The 23,988-nt window shown below is 44.1% G+C and overlaps 1 long non-coding RNA gene across 2 annotated transcripts; it reads right to left on the bottom strand.

The window, feature by feature from the left end:
- LOC148050108 (uncharacterized) lies at nucleotides 1–20,658 on the bottom strand. 2 transcript variants are annotated; one of them, XR_015701507.1, is made up of 4 exons: nucleotides 20,535–20,658; nucleotides 17,119–17,177; nucleotides 6,875–7,002; nucleotides 1–225 (listed from the first exon to the last, which is right to left on the bottom strand). It is a non-coding gene; the product is annotated as an uncharacterized LOC148050108 (long non-coding RNA). The 2 variants fall into 2 exon arrangements; XR_015701508.1 differs by lacking the exon at nucleotides 1–225 and adding an exon at nucleotides 5,332–5,665.
- Nucleotides 20,659–23,988: the final 3,330 nt, after the last annotated feature.

The following is a 23,988-nucleotide window of genomic DNA, read 5'->3' as shown; positions in this document are numbered from 1 at the left end:
TCCTACTGATGAATACATGTCTGCTTTTCTGAGGAACCACAGGAGAAGTTCTCATCATCAGCTGCTACAGTACAACTCTGCTGCTGATGCCCTTAGAAGAAGCGCAGGTGGCTGCCAGGAGAGCAGGCAGCTTCCAACCAGTGACGAGTGACAGCCGAACGTCTATCAGGAAACACTGTTTAAGCCATTCCTTGCTGATCAGGCAGGTGGCAGAGGCCCACTTTTCTGTAAAAACAAGCTATTTAGTGGCAGTGTACGGACGAGATGTTTGTGATTGCTAATGAAGCAGAGCAGCTGCACTGAGCATGTTGTATGTGCTACATTCAAAACCTCACATCAAAGCTTTCTTGGTTTTGTTGATGTATTCAGTATTTGGTCACTGACACGCACGAAGAAACTCACCATTTCTGAACCATTTCCACACACTCATTATTTCAAAGCTCAGCATTTCTAAACAAATGCTGGCCACCGGGGAACAGAAATTAAATTCAAACCCCTGTTTCCCAGTCCTCAAGAAACCACCAGACTAACCTGGCACTCCTGCTGTGCTTCAGCAGAGGGTCTTCAGCTTCTCTTGTCTCACCTAACACCACAGACAACACCTCAGCCCTCATTTCAGCTCATTTACATGAATTTCGGAATGCTTCGGTGAGAACATTTTCCTCATTTGGTCTGAATGGGATATGACACCAATGTTTTTCAAAGAGATTTCAAAAGAGCTTTCCACAGCCAGGCTGTCTGGGATATAAAGTGGAGCACTTGCAGTGCCAAAAGTCCTCCAAGTCAGCTCTTCTGCTGACTGCAGCCTTCGCCCCTCTGGCTTCATGGAGAAGCACTTGCATGTATTTTATATAATGTTTTTTGTTCTGCTCACAATTTCCACTGACAGAAAGCATGCTCGGGAGGTTTCCTCCATCTTGCTCTTCAGTGGATGCCCACCTTGTATCCACCCCACAGAGAACACCATGCCACCACCTCCGTTGTGAGCACGTGCCCTATTTCACCTGCATCTTCTATTGCCACCTTGAGGCATCATTTTCATCTCAACAGTATTTCTGTGTTTCCTTGCCCCATTTTTGGTCTGAGTGAGCCACACACCCAGACACATGCTCCCTGGGCTTCGGCTGGCTATCAGTAACCTCATTAAGCAAGAGATCTGTTGGCTCCATCTGGCAGCAAACACGCTTCAACACCCATTTCTTAACCGATGGAAATTCATGATTCCCACAAGCACTCTGACAAACTGCGGCTTTAGTCGTGAATCATATGATACATTTCAAATTTGTATTTAAAATATAAATGACCATAGCAGGTATGGCTCAGCAGAGCAGTAGGTCCAGCAGCAGAGACACCAGGCTCACCGGTATTTCCTGATCCAGGGGACCTCTGCAGGGAAGACTAAGGACGCAGTAGCCCTCATTCCTCCTGGGAAGAAAACTACCCATTTTAACAGTAGCCATTGTGCTCTGTAGTTAATAATTTATCTGAGGCCTAGCCGGCATTATTTGGGAAGCAGAAAATGTGCATAAAGGAGCATCAGAGGCCGCCTTGCAAAGGGGGGCAGACACCAGAGCAAAGCCCCCGTGGCTGGGAGGAAGAGAGCAGCTCACATTGTGCACTTCTGTGCAGATGCATGTATCACTCTCCAGAGTCGCTTTCCGAGCATGGACTGACTGCAGACTAATAAATTATTAACTTCTTACATTTAGAAGGTACCATTGACATTAGTCCCAGAGTGCATTTTCAGTGCCTCTGGCACAACATATCCAGGAGAGTCAGTAAAAGTGGTGTCAGTCATCTGGGAGCCGCTCTTCACCGGGCATCATGGCACAAGCATGGCCGTGGGCACACCCGCAGAGCATCCTCGCGCGCTGGGAGGGCTGTGAGTGTCCTGTCCTGTATCCCTGTGCCCTGGAGGAGATGTGACCCTCATCGCTGAATAACCTGTCATCCGTGGCACAGGGAGTCATTCATTTTTGGTACTCCTTTCTTTTCTTTCTTAATACTTTTTTGCTTCTCCATAGGTTAGGATTTTTCCTAATGCTCAAATTACTACTCATTAACATGAAAAAATTAATTTCCATTTGGCAGCATTACAATGAATAAAACATCACTGGGATAATAATCTGCTTGGGGCTATAGGTGCAGACCTTCAGAAATGAGGATGGAAGACCCTGAGTGGTATTCAGGACTGAAAAAAAGACCGTGACTTCCAATGTTCCTCGGCTTGGAGGAGACCAGGGAAAATTTTCTATTGCTGAATATTCACATTACAGGCGTTTCTGCGCTAATCATTTGGTTTCAGAATTTTTGCACACTGACTGCCAAAAATAAATTACTGTGAAAATGGGATGCTGTATATGTATGAGCCAGCGTAACACTGCACGTTTTGGAGGTCATTGCAAAAAAGGAAAACACGAGCAGCCAGCCTAGATGAGGCATTGGCCCAACATCAACCTCTGCTTATGGGAGGCATCCAGCACATGGAAAGGAGGTGCAGGAATCTCACAGCAGATGAGGAGGGCAGGGGGTTATCCATCCATTTAAGAGGTCTCACCTTGATTTTTTGCAGACTGGTTGAACTATGGAGCTCAATATCCTCTCTGAAATATTTATTACTCTATGTTTTCATACCACATAATTGCAATCCTTTTTTTGAGTACTGCATATTAGGATCTCAGTGTGGTAGGAAATTCAGCTATTTGATTACAGACTGTTTCTAATTAACGTGGCATTCTGATATTCTCCATGTGATCAGGGTCTCAGGTCCATATTGGAAAAAGCTCAATCACTTCACTTTAAATATAGCTTTGGTAGTGACTTTCCTATTGCCAATGCAAATAGGCACACACAATTGCTTTTGCAATTCAAGACAATGTACACAGAAGTTCACGCTCTGCTCCTGGCTGTTTGCCATATTTCCCTACAGCTAATAACATTCTGTCTAGAAACAACCACGCCAATAATTTGCACCCATCAACCTCGTGTAACATAATGTGCCAGCTATTTAGTACTGGAAAATTTATCACTCAACAAGAGTCAAGGATCTTGTACCAAGCAATACTCCCACTTTCCAATTCCTGTCATTTCCCTTGCTCTACACAATTTGCCAAAACATCTCACTCCCTAGTCTCTCCGCAGATTTAAGACCAGCATTTATATGTATTAGACTGGTCATAGAAAGCCAGTTCTAAATTTATCTATAAAAGCTAGCCACGTAATGCATAACAGAATACTCGGATGTGAGTAATATGTACAAATGAATATAAATATTGAACTTGGGCACCAGAGCAATTAGACACTGTCACATTAACAGCACCATCTCCTCCATGTACAGGAGGGAAGGAAAGGGGAAGGTTTTCTTCCTGCATGGGACTCCAGCCATTTGTCGTTCAAGTGATGCAGATGACCAGTAATAAAATGTGGGAAATTCATCATCATAATGAATGACCATGAAAGCAATTCCTTTTCATAAAATGTTATAATTGCAGTAATTAACTACCTGGTTGTTCGGTTGTATACCATTGCAGTTGCACATAATCCATCATGGTTTCCAGTGGTAACAGCACATTAAACACCCTCAGCTACAAAATTCAGTAGCCTTAACTTGGCAGTGAGTTGCCAACCTAACTGATCAAACTGTAATCTCTCCAGGAAAATCTGAGGTGGTGACAAAGGCTGTGGCCTGAGTGCCCCAGTGTTTAAAAGCAGCAAAAGTGACTACAAAGAACTTTTAAAAATTTGCAAGGAGAGGAGTCAGGGCCATTCACAGCTGTGTGCTGTGTGTCTGCCAAGGACTGGTGACTTCCAGGGGAGAGGGAGTCATTTCTGTGGCTCTTCTGGCCCACTGCCAGAGCTGTGGTGGGCACGCTGAGCTCGGGGATTGGTGCTAGGAAGTCCACATTCACATTACATTTCATAGCCATGCCCTCTGGCATGCCAGGATTACATCCAGGGGGACTATGTCCTTCCAGGGACAGCAGATGAACCGGGGCAGTGAGAGGGGCTGGCGAGGAGGCTGCAGCAGGCGTGGGCTTGTTTGGAGGAGCCCCAGTGGCAATGGGGTGCTGGTGTGCTTTAGTACTCCCAGCAGCTATCTCTGTAAGGACGGGCCATGTTTATGTCCTTCACATATGCTATGTAAATCCCCGGTTGGGCACTGCCGATGGCACACACAGAGCTGCCTCCGGAAGCAGCTGCACAAGCAGGGGCTGCTGCTGGGAGCTAAAGGATGCCCTGCCTTGCGTAATTGCAAATACAGTCTAAATATTAAATAATAAACCTTACCATTATAATAGAGGACTAATAGGTTTGCTCTAATGGATAGCACATTTCTGTGGTGCTCTGTATCAATACAGATGTATTGCTCCAGGCAATATGAGCAATTAAGCTGTAATGAGCTGCTTCCTCTGCACACACAAACCTGATCCCGAATTTCCTAAACTAAACTGTAATGAATGATCCAAACAGAGGTGGGTCAACAGGGGACAGCACGGTGGGGTCTGTTGGGCGTAAATCCACTTGTGCTTTTTCCTTTCTGGGGGACACTGGGATGGGCAGAGGGGGTCTGGGGAAGGTGAGGAGGAGGGCTGAGGGGTGAGTGTCACTGGTATGTCCAAACCACACCTCTGTCCCCACACACAGTGCTGGAGAGTGTGCCACTGAGGGTAGGGTGCTGCCACCACATGTGGGCCGCCGGGCTGGGGACCGCTGCTCACAACCCCAGCCCCTCCTTCCCTGCACCCCCATCTGCACTGCTGCAGACACAGCAGTCCAAAGCATGGGAAAGCACAAAAGAGTTCAGTAAATGTTTTTTCCTTCAGGTCATGGAAAGAAGGTCAATGGCTTTTCTGTCTTACACAGCAGCTTTTTTATATTTCTACAAATATTTGAATTCTCTGTTTTTCATCCTTTCTAAACAGGGGAACCTGGTCATGCAGCCAGCTGCTGCTACAGCTCCCGTCTCCTTTGCAGCCATGAAACTGAGCTTCACAGCTCATTCTTTGCCCTAATCTTATATACTATTTCCATCTCTAAGAGAATCTCTCATTTATTCTGATGAAAGGATTAACTTGGGAGAGAAGTTTTAAATATCCCAGGCTCATACACATCTGGTTTATTTTCCGTAGTATGTCATTCCCCCTCAAGAGGAGTTCAACCCAAAGAAATATCCAAGGGGTAGGCAATAAAAAAGTATGGATGAGAAGAAGGTTGGATAAAAGTATATGCAATACAGTTACATGATTGCCAGGAATAAGAAAGGAGTTGGTCATTGCAGACAAATAAGATTAACACAGCAAGACACTGGATAATTAAAACAGTTGTCCTTATGCAAAATTCAGCAGATATTCCCAAATGTCAGTGCCAGACAAATTGCACCATCTGGTCAGCAAGATAAAGTCTTTTAACAAGAACTTTGTAGACTGAAGGTTCTCATCCATAAAAACAGGTCATGCTGGTACACTGTGATTTTCCAAATCGAGGGCAATCTACTCTTCCTCTTCTCTCCTACTTCATCCCAACTTTAAAAAGCACATATGGTGCATCCCCAAAGGGATACTGTCCAAAAAAAAAGGATCTGATCTTAACTCTCTCCTTTCTTACAGTGATAATTCCAGGTGCCAACGTCATTCTTGAAAGAACATTCATCCTATTAGGAAGCCATCTAAATAATAAATATATAACAAATATACTCTATAATAAATACATGTGGTGTATCTTAATATATACACTTCAATAATATAGTAATTATATGATATATAATTGTATATTGTATGAATAAATGTAATACAATAAATAATTAAAATATATGCTGCTTTAAAAGATGCAATGATGTCTAAACTATCCATGTAATTTTTACCAGAACACTTTTTTGATCTGTTTGGAGTATCTGATATCTTGAAGGCCTTATTTGTTATGCCCATTCAGAATGATTTTCTGAACTACCTTTAACTAACACAAACAATTTTCCTGATTCTCAGCAAAAGTGCTCTGCATGGGTTTGCTGCCTGCCAAGGCACCTGAGGCTCAATCCTGCTGCACAGAACCCAGCCCTTTTTCTCTAAGGTTGCTGCAGGGTTTTGTCCCGCTGTCTCACGTGCAGTGTCTGACATTTGCACATGCCACATTACATCATGATTTTCAAAATAGACTTCAGAGTGTCTGCAGCACTTCTGGAGAAAAGCTGGTGAGTTCTGCATAGGAAACATTTTACCCTTTTGTATTTTTGCTGTTGGTCTAGCAAGAGGCAAGTCAAACTGTTGGATCCACTGGGTGCAGACCTGCACCTTCTCATCAGACATTACCCCTTGGACACAGTGGGTCTGGTCATCTGCAGCACCGTGCCCTCTGCAGAACCACCACACATGTGTAAAAAGCAAATAAAACTGCCCTCCATGAGCTGATAACACCATAAGACAGCTTTGCTCAGCCCTCAGGACATAAAGCATCCAGGAGGCAAACGACAGGCACGTGAGGGATTTTTCCAAGCCCACCTTAGCACTTCTTACATTGAACAGCATTATTAGAGGGGACCTCTGCATACCCAGAGGTGCTGGGCACTCCCAGACCGCCAGCAGCGGGGTCTGAAGCCCTTTCAGCACTACCCGTGTAACTGTGCATTAATTTCTCACACCATGTCTGCAAAACAAGCCTGGGAAACACAGGTATCCCCTCCCGTAAGACCCGATAAATGAGCCGTTTCAGGAAAAGGCAGAGGTAATCTTTCCATTTATCTCAACACAGCTGGAGCAGCCATTGATGCAAAAACCTACTGGCCTTCCCACATCAAACATCTGTAAATTGGCCATTATTTTGGCATGCCTAGACATAGCTCATAAAAGTCAGCCAATTAGTGAAAACATGAAGCCTTTACCTGAGGTGCTGATAATGGCAGAGTATCTTGAGACAGTTGTTCATAAGTGGTTAAATCTTCAAAATTCATTTTGAAGAGACGATGAACAAACACTACATAATAATCTCAAAGGCTGAATGTCAGGAGCACTGCCACAAAAAGAAACAGCTTTATTTAGGGGGGGAAGTTCTCCTATGTCAGTATGGGTTCAGAAATCTAGCGGCTTTAATTACTGTTTTATACGTAGTACTAATTCCCTTGATTGTGCTGTGAAATCAAAACACCTACTGAAGTCCTTTTTCCCCTCTAAAAAAAGCCCTCAAAGTAAATAAATATTCATACACACCTGCCCATTTGAAATGAAAGCAGAATGAATCAATAATTTTCATAGCTTAGTAACCTCCTGCCAAGTGCCCTGTTATTTGAGATTTTTATGTGGAGTTTGCCTTTATGAAATTCTGTTTAATACAAGTTTAAAAGTCAGACAAGCATGGTACACTAAATCAAAGCTGTTTTCTAGGCTACGTCACATGGCAAAATATCCATCTGTTCTCTTAACACCACATTGTGAGCTGATATTTTAACATTCATAGCAGAAATGTTATTTTCAGATATCCAGAGTACAGCTACAGCAGAGCTGTATCTATTAAGACACCTGTATATATCCTCATTTCTATATGCTGAATAAGTTACTATGCGTTGTAGGCCAGCCCTGTACACGACCCTGGATTTGTTACCCCATTAGAGTTACGATGGGAAAGACAATCAGACGATGAACTTACTTAGAGATCTGCTTCAGATAATATAGGTGATCTCATTTTTACTGATGCACCTCAAGATGTAGGGTGCAGAGAAGTGATATTTAGAGAGGCATTTGAAAAGAGAAGAGAGGCTACAGGTGGTGCTCATCTTTCCAGGTGCTGGAGGGATGACAGGCCACGGTGCAAGGGGAGAGCGTAACCACTCCTGGAGAGGCTCCGGGAGGACGTGAGCATATTTAAAGATGAATTTGTATTGCAAATCTAACTACTCTTTGTCACACACAATCTTGTAATGGAAACGTACACACAGTACTGGGGATGAGAAGGAATAATCAGAAAGGTAAATGCCACTTGTGGCTTTTTTTTCTACTCATGACATTTGCAGTAGGTCATGTTCTTCCTCCAGCTCAAACATCCTGTTAGGGCTGAAGAAGCGGCTGGATATTCTGCCTCTCCAAACTCCCAGAAATTCAGGGGGAATAGAGGTGGGGGGGGTGTCACTGCAGATGAGCAAAACACTAACGAAGCAAAGGACAAAGCCCACAGAACCAGCAGGACCTGCAGATTCCCAGGGGAAGCCAACTCCACGGTACCATGTGTGTCAGACGTCCTGGCAGCACATCACCGCAAAACTTTGCTGTAAAATCAGTGACTCTGCCAGCATCTCTGATTCTAAGACAGAGTGATGATTTCAGGCAGTCATCAGTGAGCAGAATAATAAATGTAAAACACAGGGCTTTACCAAGCAGAGGCTCCATCTTGGCCCTAAGTTTTCAATCAGATGCTTTGGAAAAAGTCAGTAGTTTCATAGTCAGGTTTATGAAAGCAATAGTATGGGGGATATATATACATATTTTATATATATATTCATACACATACATCTCTCAAGAAAAGGAAGATCAATCTCATTCAGAACCAGATGCTGGACATAAATTTATTAAGATGAATGAAGCTACCTCGTTCACCTTTGATGTCTGGAGGTTGAAAATTCAGGCAATGTTATTTCTCCCTGGCATCAAAGCGCTCTATTTCTCCTCCCTCAGTTCTCAACAATAATTCATGTCTCTGTGTCACATTGATCAAATCAGTTTTTGAGATCCTGTTCTTTTGTCTACATCTTCTCTTATAATCGGCTCCTAAGACCATGGGGAGGTAAGGTTTCTGGCAGAAAAGATAAAAACTATTTATTGTACTGACCTTTTTGATTAATAGGTAGAGTTAGGTATGAAATCATTTTTATCATGTGAACATAATGACTTGCAAGACAACAAAAGGGCATTTCAATTTTTTATCAAAACCTTTAGTGAGAGCATAATCCCCCAAGGTGAACTTCTTCTGGGACAACCCAAGTAGCCAGGAGTGAATAAATATAACTTTGGTATTAACCAAGAATTGATTCACAAATCAGCAGGGATCATTTGAAGGAGCCAGTCATTTCTTATCCCTGACTGTGGAGAGCGGTGGCTGGCATGAACCTGTGCTGCAAGTAAATTAAGTCAGAGGCCGGCCTTGTTTTAAGAGGAGTTCAAATCAAGTGGTGTGCAGAGAGCTGTGGCTCTGTCGGTGCCATCAGCCCTCTCCAGCATCTCTGCTCTCCCTGCCAAAAATAGCTGTGTTAAAGAGTACTACCTGGATTTACAGCACATCCAAAAAGTAAACAAATACATGCGAGCTCAAAATACCAGGAGAGAAGTAAGCAGTCCCTCTGTGAGAGCAAGCCAGGTGCCAGAGCTCCACCGCAGAGCAGGAGCTGTGCAGGGCACAGGTGCCTGCGACACGGGGCCAGTGCCGGGCTAGCAGCGAGGACAGGGTGCTGCCAAAGCAGCAAAGCTGAGAAGGTGCAGCTGGGATGCAGGAGACCTTTGAGCAAGTTTTGGTTTGCACCTCCTTCATGCTAAGCTGCTGAAACTGTAAGCAGCACTGGTGAAATGCACAGGGAGCTGGATGAAGATGGGAGTGATTTGATGGGCGTTAATGCAGGTGATGTTTCAGTTCGCATGCAAAACCTTTTAGGCAAACTCAGAAACACTCCGAATTTTCTAAATAACAATGTTATCAACTATACCTCCACTGGGCTTCATGTTCTGAAATCTTTCACTTGAGTCTAATTAAGTAGACATTAATTAGATCACAGTAGTGTCTGACTGTGTATTAGACTGAAAATATGATAGCAGCCTTCCATTATCCTCACAGTACTGCATGAAACCTGTTTCCCAATATTTATCAGGTAGACAAATTCCCAGCAAAATCATAGAATTGCTTCCATCAACTTCTATGGAAACCAAATTAAAGACATACAAGACACAATTATACTGGGCATTTAATAATCCACTAAGCACAAAACTTTGTATAAGTTAAAAAATACATTTTCAATCACTCATTTAATTAATGAATACTCAGTATCTATTAACTGCTCCCTGGCTATACGCACCATAAGGAGAGAAAGCAGATCACCAAGGGAAGGGCATAGCATAGAGGAGAGGCAGGGAAGGCAGCCACGGGCCACAAGTGCCCTACGTTATGATACATACACACCATTAAGCTCTGTGCTGGCACAGTGTGCATTTTGAACTGTAAAACAGAGGTATAGAAAAGGCTTGTATTGCGTTAGCAAGTTACAATCCTTTTGCTGACCTAAGTACATCTTTCACAGCATTTCCCTTCCACAGGGAGATCGCACAGGCTGGGGCTGGACCAAAACCCCAGGAAAGGACTGGTCTGTGATGCTTTTTTACTCTGGGAGATATTAGGCAATTATTCAGAGGCGGGTACAATGTCATGGTCCCCAAACACGGTGCTGTTCTGTGCAGCAATAATGATTCTTTTAAAAAATGGGGCAACCTTGCAACCTTGAAAGTATCCAAAACTGCACATCTTCTATCACATTGGCTGCTATTACAGTAAATTGAAAAGGACAAAAGAAAGCATTCAAAGCACTTCTGCTGCCAGCTTCCCCTGATACCGCCATCCCTGTGCAAGGGACCTGAAAACAAATGCCCCAACAACAAAACCTGGAGCTGTTTTTCTGCAGAGCTTCTCAGGCTAAGGAGAGGATTATTCTAAGAGGGGAGAAGAATCGACTTGTACATTTAACCAAACGTTAATCTCTGAGCTCCCACCAAGCCACATGAAGTCTCTCATTCGTATCCAATGAACCAACATGCTTCACCAGTAAACCCCACAAGTTAAGACTGTTATCTCATCAGAAACACACTGATTAGTGCATCAGGACCCAGCTCCTGACAGATGATCCTCCACATCAAGCTGGAGAGCAATGGTTTCTCTTTGCTGCTTTGTAGCACACAGCAGGTGCTTCCTCACTATTTAAAAGTTGCTCAAAATTAACACTTCTGACCCAAGACCCACCAGACGGAGGTTTCTAGCTGGAGAGGGGCTGTGTGTACTGAGGCACTGAATTCTCCCAGGCACTGGGAAAATCTTTGTCTGTCTGAGACCTAATTACCTTCCATTTTGATGCATCATGATTATATCAGCAGAAATGCTATAAAAAGTGACAATATTTTAAGGCAAAAGGAGCCTTTTAATAATGTTTCTAAGCACATCGTGGCTGAGATTCCAGGCTGTTTTAGGAAAGCAAGGATCCTTTTTTGGCAGAGAGCTGTAAGGGGCATCATGTCAGACGGTATTTTGTCATCTTTGTACTTGTCAGCCTTCTAAAATCAGTGAGAGCAGATGATATGGAAAGCAGATATAAAACAAGGGCTGGCTATATGGTCTGTAGGTGGAGGGGGTGGAAAGAGGCCACAGAGTACTTGGACCATCCCTGGAGGTTTTGTCCCCCGATGGTTTTCTCTGGTTAGATGGTGCTGGCTGTGCCGGAGCTCAGAGCAGCTGGTAGGGTAGGGAGGGAGCACGCTGCCTCTCGGCCCGTTGCCTCCTGCACCCCGAGCGGTTTCCAAGTCTCGCCCACTCAGGGGCATAATTATGACGACTTTGGAAATCATTCCTTTCTGCCCATCTCCATGCATAATTTCAAATAAGCCTCCCAGGCAACCAGCAAGAAGAGCTCCACAGAAAACAGTGGCAAGCTTTGAAGTTCTAGCCTCTGTTCTGTTTCCAGAAAGATTTTGATTTAGTGATAGATGCATACCCTGCCAGGAAAGAAATTTCGTAATGGAAAGCAAGTTATCTGGGTATAAATATAACCCAACTACCAAGCTGCACTGCAGAGCAGTCCCCAGAGAACAGGCGGGACTTTGGGTCAAGACCAGGTGAGCTCAAGTCTGGGCTCAGCCACTCCCTCAGGCTGTGCCCTGGGGCTAGAAAGTCTACTTCTCTCTCATTTTCCATAGCTATAAGGGTAGTAAAGATAGTAATAATCTGAGCACAGTTGTGAACCAAAACGTTTGTCTAAGTTGTGCGAAACACAGGTTGATGCCAGCAGTTGTGCAGCAGTCAGCCTGCCCTGGAAGCATTAACTTGCACTAGTTTTATTCCTTTCTGAGGACTGCATATTTACATTTCAGTTTTTCAGAATGTGGAATGCCTATACGATGTCAGCAAATCATTTAATGGTTATTATAAATTACTTTTTATTACTGCTTCAGTAACTATAAATCCCATTTGGTAACATCAATTATATTAATATAAGCGCCCTCAGTTTACTCATTATAATTAAAGCAACTCCTAAACAACTAACTTAAGAAGAAAATGCCTTCCTTATCCCAAGTAAAGCAGAGCTTGTTTTTTGCCTCTCCCTAGGCATTCAGCCACTTTATTAAGCCATAGCAAAGTACACAAGGCTAATTACAAAAGCAGTAGTTTTGAGAGGCACAGCTTTCCACTAATTTAAAACACACTGAGCAATCAGAGTCAACAGAGACTTCGCCTTCTGTAAAGACATTCTGCAGCCTCCACCAGGTGGATCACAGCAAAAGGTGTTAAATGGGTAATTTGGGTAGCCATCGGCCACTGATGGCTCTGAGAACAGGGTTTGACCCCCTGATTATTTAGATCACATTTATATTAAGAGAGCCTTTCCATTCCCTTTCTAGGGGGCAATTGGGGACTTTTGGGGATCTTTTTTTAAAGAACTATTATGAAGGAAACAAAAAGTGCTGGTGGGAGTTGCAATCTCCAAACCAAGCAAGGCTTAGCCAGGCTTTGGGTACATTTTTCACATCTGTCATTAATTCTTCAACTCATGTCAGTCTTGCTTGACCCTACCCTGGGGCTGGAACTGGGCTTATCGACTTTTTTTAAACTGCTTTTGCAGAGGTGAGACCACCAGTTCGTTTTGCCTCTGAAGCCAGATTTGAATTGCAGAATCCAGAGACAAAAGGCTGGTGCTCCACACTCAGTGCACAGTATCCTCCCAAAAAGACTTACACTCCCTTCCCGCACCCCCCCTCCAAAAAAAAAACCCCACCAAAAACACCACCAGCCAAACCTTTTTCACACTCTATGACTTTCTGGTTGGCCTATTCTTGTCTCTTATCTGGGTTTCTAAAACCTTCACCCTACCCAAAGTCGCAGGGAGCACAGGCTTGCTGAGGAGCTACTCACAGACTACAGGGCAACTGAATATGAACAAAGCCAAGAAAATGAAGCCAGATCTTTCCTTCCGCTTGCATGGATTTTGACATTATTAGGGCAAATCCCCAGATCATGCAGGGGAAAAAAAATATCAGTATTCTTCACCTGAGTATCAGCACCTCTTAATTTTAATAGCAATTGAAGGCAAAGCTGTCTGTCAGATCATTGCTTTATAAAGGGTTTTTTTTAATATATACTCTCGTAGCACTTGTGCAGGGCCCAATAGCTGGGACAGCCAGGGACATGGCAATGCAGAGACAAACGCCTCTGCACAAGGACTTGCCCGCCGAGACACACAGCTGGCAAGCACCACGGGGCAGAAGCATCGTCCTTGGTGTCCAGCAGAGCCCTGCCAGCCCCTCCATACCCCTCACTATTACCTCTCCCTTCGTAAGCTCCCCAGCCTTTTCTTGAAGAACTCGAGAAACAGAGATCTCACCAGGTTTATTGCAGCAATGAGCCCGCATTGCCATTCAGGTTGTGCGACCGCTTTCCTGTTCGCATTGCTCTGATTCCCATCACAACATTGATTTCTGTCAGAGGGATGAACCAGCATCACATCTGTCGCTTTCAGCTTTAATCACCTTTGATCAGCTCAGAATAGAAAGCTCCTTTAATTCATTTAGGGGGAAATAGCCTAAGAAACTGAAAAACTACTGCAAATGGGCATCACCCAGCTGGTTTACACGAGCCGCCAGAAACCAGCTGGGAAGGAAACCCCTCTCCCAGTTCCCCGCTTTTTCCCCCATGCACAATAGTGTGTAGCTGTAATTGCATTTGAGATGTGCCAGTGTAAAACCCACTTCCCTTATCTTTAAAGATATATCTTCCAGTTCATGCTTGTGGTGCTGATATTTATCTTAAATAACATCAGCAAAATGGACCCACCATGACTTTTATTTTTCAGACACAATATTCTTGTCAGCAGTAGAGAGCTTAAGTGTTCTTTCCTTTCACACCTATTAGGTTGGAACAAGCTTTAAAAGCGTAAATAACCTTTCCCATAGCATAATGAAAGACCTTGTTATAGCCTGGGATTAATTTTTCTAATCTATTTACAAGCAAATAGGTCAAACTTGAATTTGACACTGAGGAAGGGAGGCAGGACTCATTATCTCCAGAAAGACTCAAGAAAGTGAATGAGCATAAACATACGACAGTTTTGGAACTTGAATCCGTGTCCTAGCTTCTAATTAAAAATTATCCAGCAAAGCATTGCATTGCAAACGTCATTAGCTACAGGAAAAATGAAATTCCTAATTACTAAGCAAAAATGTTTTGATCTCAACAATTTATTTATTCTAAAAAGTCATCTTAACTGCTCAAAAATGCATTCCATTCCTTTTCCTTGTCCATGTAAAAACTCTGCATTATCCTTTTATTACCGAAGGATCAGCAGGACATAACCACACACAGAGCATAGTTCTTCCTAGGCGTTGCGTGAAGGGGCCCTCACGAACCTCATCTCACTGCCCATGAATCCCATCTAATTTCCCTCTTGCTGAAGTGCAGCTGTGGGCACTGCAGGCACCGACGGCAAAGCTGCTTTAGCAGCCAGCCCTGCCAAGGCGGTGCGAGCCCTGCTCCTCGGACAGACAGCCCCGGCACAGGGGCAGAGGGAGGGGATGCTGCTGCATGACCACTGCACACAAGCTGCCTTAGGTGAGTACCCAAAAAGGGCATTTTTGCAAAACAAATCTCACCCCAGAGATTTGGAAAAGGGCTCAGTTTCTGCCTCCGCACACAGCTCAGCTGTTCCTGAGGCTGTGCCTCCCTCTCCAGGCAGCCCAGGAGCTGTAATTGCTGCTGGTTGTCGTTTCATCAAACCTTGCTCCAAGCAAAAGTTAATTGACGTGGGCTTAAGGTAGCCGGCAATATCTGCTGGACAGCCCGCACGACGGCTGCAAGCACTGCTCGTTTCTGTCATGGGTAACGATGCGGACAGCCTGCCAAACAGCTCTGATGGAAATTGTCTCATGGAGCATGAGATGTCACGCCGAGCTCCAGCTCAGGCTGCGAAGCTGCAGAATACAAAATACAGGAGCAGTGTTTTTGTAACTAGGTATTTTTGTCCTGTGTTCACGACAGCTTTGCTCAAGTCTTCGGGATTTCACCTTGTGATGTCTCAATCCACTGCGTTCCCACATTGTGTACCCCAGCCCGTGCTCCCTGGAGGACGCAGAGCAGAGGCACAGCACCCTCCCTCACCCTCCAGCAGCCCTCCTGAGACCAGGGCACAAATCCTGCCAACACACACCCATCCCCTCACCTGAATATCAGAATTCCTTCTGTGTTTGCCATCCCAAAGAATTCAAAGTGCCACTATGATGATAGGGATGTCAGTGCTCCCTTTCCCCTCCTGTGTGACGGGGATCTTGCTCAGGGACACCCACAGGGCTTTCCCCACTTATTTCTCTGAACTTTGCTTGTAGGACTTTACTCCTAATTGTATTTTTGTGGGGAAGCCCAGCGGGGACTAGCATTTCTAGCTGCATGGCCTCGGGGCAAGCTCAGACCCCTCCAGGTCTCTGCCCACAGACAGCGTGAGCAGAGCCGCCACTGCCAAGTGTGTCCATGGCAAAGCAACCCTAACTCATTCCTGGTCGTGTCTGGAGAGAAGTGCTCTGCAAACATGCCAGTGAATAACACTAAACAGGTATTAAAATATTCTATGAACAGGGAAAAAAATTGTTTTGTAAATGTTACTCATTTTCTTCAACTGCCGGTTAATAATACTGAATTTTGTCCTGCATACAGTCACCACTGCTACTTAAGAATAACGCACATTCTTAAATACTTGAGAGTGCTTGACACTTCACCCATTAATAGCCAAGGACTGTAATAACTCTGGGATAATCCAGAAACCAAATAAACCAAATCCCCCTTGTAGTAAGCCCCCTCCCAAAGAGCACTCAGGGTTATGTGCACAGCCAGAGCAGGGCTGGACCACTTGATACCAGTATTTACATTAATACTCCTTGAGTAGCTGACTACACTCCTTGGACATCAGAGGGAGTCAGTGTACAGAGACCATATGTATTTATTCAGTGTGTTAACTGTATTTGTATGTGTTTATTGCATTTATGTGTATACTTAATGTATTTATTTAAGTCTATGAAAAACGTGCCAGGAGACTTTTCAGTTTGTATCCATCTTCACCAAATGTAAATAAAACCAACCTCATTATGAACTCTGCATAGAGCACTGTTTCCATTCATTCTGAAAATTGATGCTGACAAAATTGATATTATCTTATTTCTGCCACAAGAATCATATGAAATTATGTTGCCTAACAAAGCAAGAAATAGATGTAGTAGGAAAACTGTGTCCAGCACTCCCAGAGTTAGCAGTACAGCCTGTGCAGAGCCCAATACACCATTGTATACAATTCCTACCATAAGAAATATGCAATATGCCACTTATTTTTATGAGATATTTCTTACTGGTGTCAGGCAGAAGGATGTGGCTACTGGGAGCATGGAGGATGCAAGTGCATCTCATAGTAAGCTGCATTCTGCGAGCAATCTAGGGAATCATATATTAATATAAAACAGTTGCTTTGTACATTCTCCTTTCTAATACAAAGAACCATTTTTTATGCGTTTGAACAGCTGATTTTTGAAAAAGATGGGAGAGGATGGCTGGGTCTCAACTGGCTTTTCCTGAGAACTTGAAATAAGGACCATGAAGCAAGAAATTCGACAGCTCCAGTCATAAGAGCTTCTTTGCTCTGTCACTCGGGGGAAATCAATACCACCCTCAGCTGGAAAATGCAGCCCATATGCAGTAAATTGCTCATCTCCCTGGTTTCTTCCAAAATCCACATTGCTGCAGATACTGAGCATTTTGGGGGAGCTGAACCACACATAATAGAGTAAAATGCACTAGTCTACTAAGACAAGCAAAACCATAAAACATTCATTTTACAGACTATGGATATGTGCTTACTTGGGATGTCTCCCTCCACCTGCTTTCCTCAGGATCTTATTCCCAGAGAATTCAAGTACCTGAAGAAAGAGATGAGGAGTTCAGTAATGAGGCCTCTGGCAGTCATGTTGGGTTTTATTCTAAATAGCTCTTGCGATTCCTTAATGCCAAAGAAAGAAGGAGGGGAAAAAAAAAAGAAATCCAGGTATCATGAGGACTTTTATGTCCCAAACTAAATAAACACGCAGCATTATAGACACTGCCTGAACCAAACAGGTTTCCTGCCTGGGGCAGGGAAGGAAAGGAAGGTGAAAAAACTTTCCTACAGCACATCCAATGGCATAAATCGGAGCAGCTTTTAGGTACAATCTGTTTTTTTCAGGCACCACACATCTCTGGAGTGTTGAGTCTGGCCCCACGGCTACTTTGCTGGGCATATAAATGGGACTATCAAACTACTGAGCCGGTTTTCTGGATTTACTACAGCAACTGTACTTTTGAAAACTTCATCCCTGCTGTGGTCATAATCAAGGGATAATTAGGACTTAGTGAAGCCTAGAACCTTTCTGCTCTTGCTCTTTCTCTGCTTTTCATGAAAGGGAGAAGATAAGAGCTTGCACAGCATGCCAAACTCTTTTCCTTTATTTTTGTTATCACCTTTGCTAACTGCTTTGTGGTTTCCAAATCAGGCTACAGAAGAAGGCTCCCTTTCCACCTCCTCCCCACAGCCTTCCCAGAGCACAGTAAAATTCTGCAGCAGATTTCTTATGATTATCACTCTTTCACTTTCTAACACGATTACCAGTAAATGGCTCTCAGTAACTATTTGAAAGCATTTTCAAAATTTACTTTTAAATAAGATTTATAAAGCCCATAAAATTCCTTTCCAAAATCTGGGCATCCATTTATGAAAACAAGACACTTCTGAAATAGCCTGCTATCACTATTTATGTCTTCATTTTTTTGACTTCACAGCTCATTTTTTGACTTCTCTCCCATGCCAGCCAAGAGAACCAAGCCCAGCAAGGGGGGCCAAATGCTGCAGGACTGAAGGAAACAAGAGGATCCAAAAATTCAGCCCTGAATATGCTCATCAGCTTAGCGGGGCATCGTTACATCTGAGCAAATATACCTTTCCTCTCTGTTGGACTTCTTAGCTCTGCTCGGTGACTGTACATATATGCTGGTGATTAAAGAAGCGGTGTCGGGGTGCAGGGGTGGCCAGGAGTTGGGAAGCCCCGGACATCAAACTCCAAGGACTGCAGCCCAGCCATGGGCAGGCGCAGACGTTGCAGCGTGGAGGAGCGCAGGGGCATCCCGAAGCAAGGCAGAGCTATTACCCAAGCAGATTGTGTCGCTTTACACGTGTCCTTTCCAGCAATCCTCTCAGCTGTTCCAGGCAGTTAGGATGGCTCACAGGGTGTTTAAACAGTTTGGCTGGGTCCTCTGGATAATTCTAACGAGCTACAGCCTACCAAACCCCTCCACAAAATGTGATTCTACTCATGCTGACTTATCTGACTGCAGCACTCATTCTGTCTCCTGGGAATATTTAAAAGAAGCAGGGGACCTCTTGCCAAAACAGGGAGAAAACAGAAAAAAAGAAGCCAGTCATCGCTGTTCACTTGCCTTCCCATATGCTTGCCTACCTGACATCTCCTACAGCCTAGGGAAAACCCACTCCAAGTCACAGCAGTGCACCCCGCAGCAACACATCTGCCATTCATACCAATTAATTTACTGTAAAGATCCTTTTTGGCTTGCAAATACTGAATGTAAAGTGACTATAAATGTGAATTATTAGCTTTTTATAAGCCTGAGCTCTCTGTATCTGCAAGTCACTTCTCTGACAGCCACTGCTGCTGGCTGATCAGTACACAGGTCAGGGGGGGTTTGCATTTATTTTGCTCCTGTGCTTGCCCCCGCCATCCTTTGCAGCAGGGCTAGATTTTTGCTCTGGTTTGCCCGAGATAGCTGCTCCATCTGCTGGCTCTGGAGATTGGATTGCCTCCTTCCCCTTGGCGGAGAGAATCAGGGCCGGCCGCTCACCACCAGCCGCAGGGCTCAGCCTGCTGCGAGGCACCAGCTGCAGCATCTCCCCAGCCCAGAAGAAATGTGCATCTTCCTCCCACTGCAGTGATAAAACAAACTTTAAAAATCCTCCTGGGTGGGTGGTTATGCTGCAGGAATGGGGCTCCAGAGGCACTAGTGTGATCCCCGGTAGGGATGCAATTTCATGAGAGCTTTGCTCCCACCCAGGTACCACTGCTTTGGGAGGAAATTGTTTTTATGAAACAATCACTCAACTTACATTAAGAAACATATTGGGGGCTCTACTACTGCTTAAGATGATTTGGACTTAAGCTTTTCCACAGTGTGACACCTGCTTTTAGCCAGGGGCACAGAAGGGACAAGAAAATGTGAAAAAGGTGCAAGATGGTGCGCAGTCATCTCCTACAGCAGAACTGAAATGGGGAGCGACTGTGCTGGCCAGGACCAAGAAATGGCAGAAAGATCTTTCTGCAATGGCAGGCAACGCCAAAGGACACATACAATGCCGCAGGACCGGTAAGCAGCACACCCTGTGCAGTGGAATAATCCATTATTTATTATCAGTAGTATTGGTGTTTTTCTAGAAGCAAACGTAGACATGACATACAGCTGGGGACAAGGATGGCATTGTACTAAGTACACCACCACCATTAATGGATTTGGCTGGCAAGGCACTGAAAAACAATTCATCAAAAATCCCTATCACCATCATCCTTGGCCAGCTATAATGACTATATTACTATGGCATAAAGAGCAATTCCATAGATGCATGATATATGAAGTACAAAATGTGTTTTCCTAAACATCTGCGAGGCAGGCAAGCAACAAATTAACTTGTTGTAATTAAGTCTGATAATGCGATGATTTGAACATGACCTTTGTAAAAAGGGCAAAAAAAGTTTACCATCATTCATTAATGTTAATAAAACGGTTGAGCTCTTTACTAAATAGATGTCCATCAACAGTACATTGCGAAATTGCTACACAGGTAGTCTTAATTAGTGTCTAGCAGGGCAGGTCACTCTACATGTGGGCTATATTGCAAAGAAGAGTTCCGTTTTAGGCATTAAGAATTGTATTAATATTGGAGACAAGATAAGAGCTTCACCGGTTTGTCACCCAAATCCAGATGGAAACGGCTGGGGTAACCCTCTACAAACACCCCCAGGACAAATCCGAAGGAGACAAGCGGAGAGCCGTAGCTCAGAGGAGCGGGAAGTAATTGCGTGACCAAGCACAGCCAGCACCAGCCCAGGGCAAACAGAGCTGCTCAGATTCAACAGAAAAAGCCTTTGCAGGAATTCTTCATGTTTGCTTTTTTTAAAAACAGATGGGACATTGTTTAAGCGTGTCACAGAGCATTTTAAGAAAAGCACAGAAATTACCTGGACCTCTCCTATTTGCTGCCCTCTGTGGAAGGTCTTCTGGCTTCGGTAGGGACCCTCCATGCCGGCTGGAGACTAAGACCCACAAGGAGTGGGCAGGCAACCCAGCAACACGTTACACCTGTGGGAGCCATGAGACCACCCAAAAATGGTTTGAAACACCTGAAATTATGCCAGCAAAGCACCACTTCATCACAAAGCTGGGTCTTGAAGCTCCTCGCTGCCCTTCTCTGCCAAGCCCGTAGCACAACACTTGCCAGCATAGCAAGAAAAACAGTCGGTATAAAAAAAACCATCTCTGAAATGTTGCTTCACAGCTCAGTTCCTCATTTTTGGCGCCTGGGTCTGCTGGCGGGTTCAGCACCAGAAGACTGAACAGTCCATTTTGCATGCGGAGCCCAGCCAGAAACCATGGATTGCAAAAACTCAGGCGTCAACAAGAGACACCACAGACTGGTTTAATTAATGGCAATGTCCTCTCTACATTACTCAATTTTGTGGGACCAAGGTGTGACTTAAATCATGTTTAATGGGTGAATAACTAAGGAGAGCTACAAAGCTATTAAAAAAAAAAACCCCTTAGCCGTGCCCGCTGCACCCTGGTGCTGCAGAATTACAATCCACAGTGAGTACAGCACGCCAAGGAAGAAAAAGGTGTGTTGTGAAATAACAAAAAGGAGGACATTAAATCACACCTGTGCTGTGGAGGGGTGCAGTGGGTTTGTAAAGCCTAATTTCTTAAAAAGTAACTTTGGCTGATACAGCAGATATGCGTCCGCGTGTCTCTGATAGAAAGTTCTCCACCACGAACTCCCCTGTCAGAGTGATCAAATACTTGTTACTCGCTATTACTCTAATTTTCCTGTGGCATTTCAGCACAGGGCCACAGCTATAAACAATAACAGGGGTTTTACAGTCAAACTTCAGAGTGCTCTCACCTTCTCTACTGCTAAATTTTTTATTTTTTTACTGGAGAGGGAAGGAAATGAAAGTGGCAGCATTTACAACACAAATACAGCACTAAATTCACCTGAGAAGCACACCAGCCGGGATGATGGGCTGGAGTTGCAAGTGTAAGAATAAGGCAACAAAAACAGAAAAAAAAATTTACTTTTGCTCAAAATGAGAAGAAAGACATTCTCTAAAAATTAAATAGGTTCACATCCTCAGGTGTAAAACAAAAACATCTTTTAAAAGGGTGCTTTGATATATAAAGCTAAAATATATCTGAATCATTTTTAATATTAAAATTATAAATATATTTTATTGTGTTAACACAAACAATACCTTACCCTAGAGGACCCCTCGGAGGTCTAAGTAAGCTAACTTTTATTATCCTCTATTTTAGAATAGTAACAAGCATCTGCTTTCTAATTTCCACAGCAGAAATATGACCAAGGCCGAGAAACTTGCTGCTGTCCAGGAAGCACCAGAGCGGCTCGAGCTCCCAGCCGCCTCCCTGGGGCCGAGCCCTGGCACCTTCAGCACAAAGTTCCCGCTCCCGCAGGGCTGGGGTGTGCGGGGGGTGCAGACCCTTCTTTCTAATTTAAAAGCAAACCAGGCTTTGGCTGGTTTTTTCAACCCACTTTCCACCACCACAGGAATGCCCAGTTCCTCTGCCATACCCAAACAGGAGGTAAGGAGCCTACTTGCTTTTTGCCCAGGGAAAAAATGAAGAAAACATTGCAGATTTTAAATATTTTTTTCATGGCTTGGCTGTGCAGGCTTCACACACCCCAGCGCCCAGGGAGCTACAGGCAAGGGGGTCTCGGCACAGGCAGGCTTAGCAGCTGCACCTCCACGGGAGGATGCTTGACTATCACTCGACATTCAACAGTGCTACGCACAGCACCACTGCCATAACCAGAACAGCTGCCGCTGAAGCATGCAGCAAACTCCTCACTTGGCTGACTTTCATTACAGCAAATTTTCAGTGACAACCAAGACCCCCAAACCACCTCATCTTCGAAACAGCCAGAGGCTAGGAGGTAAAATACAAACATTGTCAAGACAGTTTGGTATTAGCAGTCTAACATCATTATAGAGCTAAGTGCTAGGGAAGAAATCCAATGAGCCATCTGCAGAAAGAATAGGTATTACACACCCCTAACAGGCACGACCAATAAATATATTTATCAGCTTAGAAATGCTAAATGAGTTTATGAGTCTGTTCCATTTCATTTCTCTCACAGAATATTTCTCCAGATAAATATATGGAGGTTGAAAGCTTTTCATCTTCGCACCTTGTTAGGAATCTAGATTTAAAAAAAAAACAAACTAAAAAATAAAAATCCAAGGGTCCCTGCAGGGTTTTTTTCTAACGCTCGCTCACTGTAGGAAAATGAACACACAGCTTTCCTTTGCTTTCAAGTTTGTGAAACATCTCCCAAGCTTGTTCATTATTATTAGGATTCAAAAGAATTTATGAAAAGAGGGCTGTAGCCATACACCCTAGTACAGACAAGATATCTCCCAGTTCTTACTGAGACCTATCCTCAGGCACAGTCCTATCCTGGCAAAGAAGTGCTGTTAATAGAACTATGGGTTTATCATACTCATCCCCAAATTCCCATCTGCCCTCTCTCCGCTGGGCTTGCCAGGGTGACCACGGTGTCCCTGAGGTCAAGGCTACCAGCAGCACCAGCAGCGCCGTGCATGGCACCAGGTATCTGATTTCACAGCCCACTTTGTGCCAGATCGGCACTAACACTTTGCTGTTACATCAGGAACAAAAGCAGCAGGTATTTTACGGCTTGTGGAGGTTAGATGCTGCAGACATGGGACCATGTCTCCTCCTGCCCTGTGAGGGAGCTGGGGAAGGGGAGGGATCATAGGGACAGTGCAGATGGGCTCAGTGCTGCAGAGCTGGAAAGTGTGAAACCAAAAACCCTCGGTCGTGTCTAGAAAATGCGTGAGCTACACACTCTTATAGAAAAGAAGTTGTGAAGGGAAAACATCCTAGGTCCGATATCACATAGACACTGTCATATATAAGCCTCTGCCTCACCTCAGCTTTAAACCTCCTTTCAAGCAGCCTCAGTGGAAAAGATGATCAGCTGTTTTTATGCTAGCAGAGATAATACATATCCTTTCTATTTATTAAGGTTCAGTAACAGTTTGAACCACAATGGTTTTTATGAATAAAGTGATTTGCCTTTCAGATCTGTCAGGCAGACGGCTGCGTTAGCGATCCAACCTGCTTTCACCAAGTGAAAGGTAAGGGCTGATTGCTCATCCCCGATCTTTTGGCAAATGCATCAAGTATTTATTGTAAAAGACAGTGAGAAGGGAACCTTAAAAAAAAAAAAAAGTTGTGGTTTATTTTTCAACTACTTTAAAGCAGTTTATCCCCAAAAGAATTGTTTAAATACAGAGGGCATAAAAGTAATCATATTCATATCCATTTTGTCTTCAGGAAATGATTCCTAGGACTTTAGCCTTGTATTGGGGATAG

This window comes from Nipponia nippon, unplaced genomic scaffold (genome assembly GCF_047370975.1).
Source record: "Nipponia nippon isolate SJK-2023a ecotype South Korea unplaced genomic scaffold, ASM4737097v1 scaffold_9, whole genome shotgun sequence".
Lineage (NCBI taxonomy): Eukaryota > Metazoa > Chordata > Aves > Pelecaniformes > Threskiornithidae > Nipponia > Nipponia nippon.
This window is presented reverse-complemented; position numbering and strand designations above follow the sequence as displayed.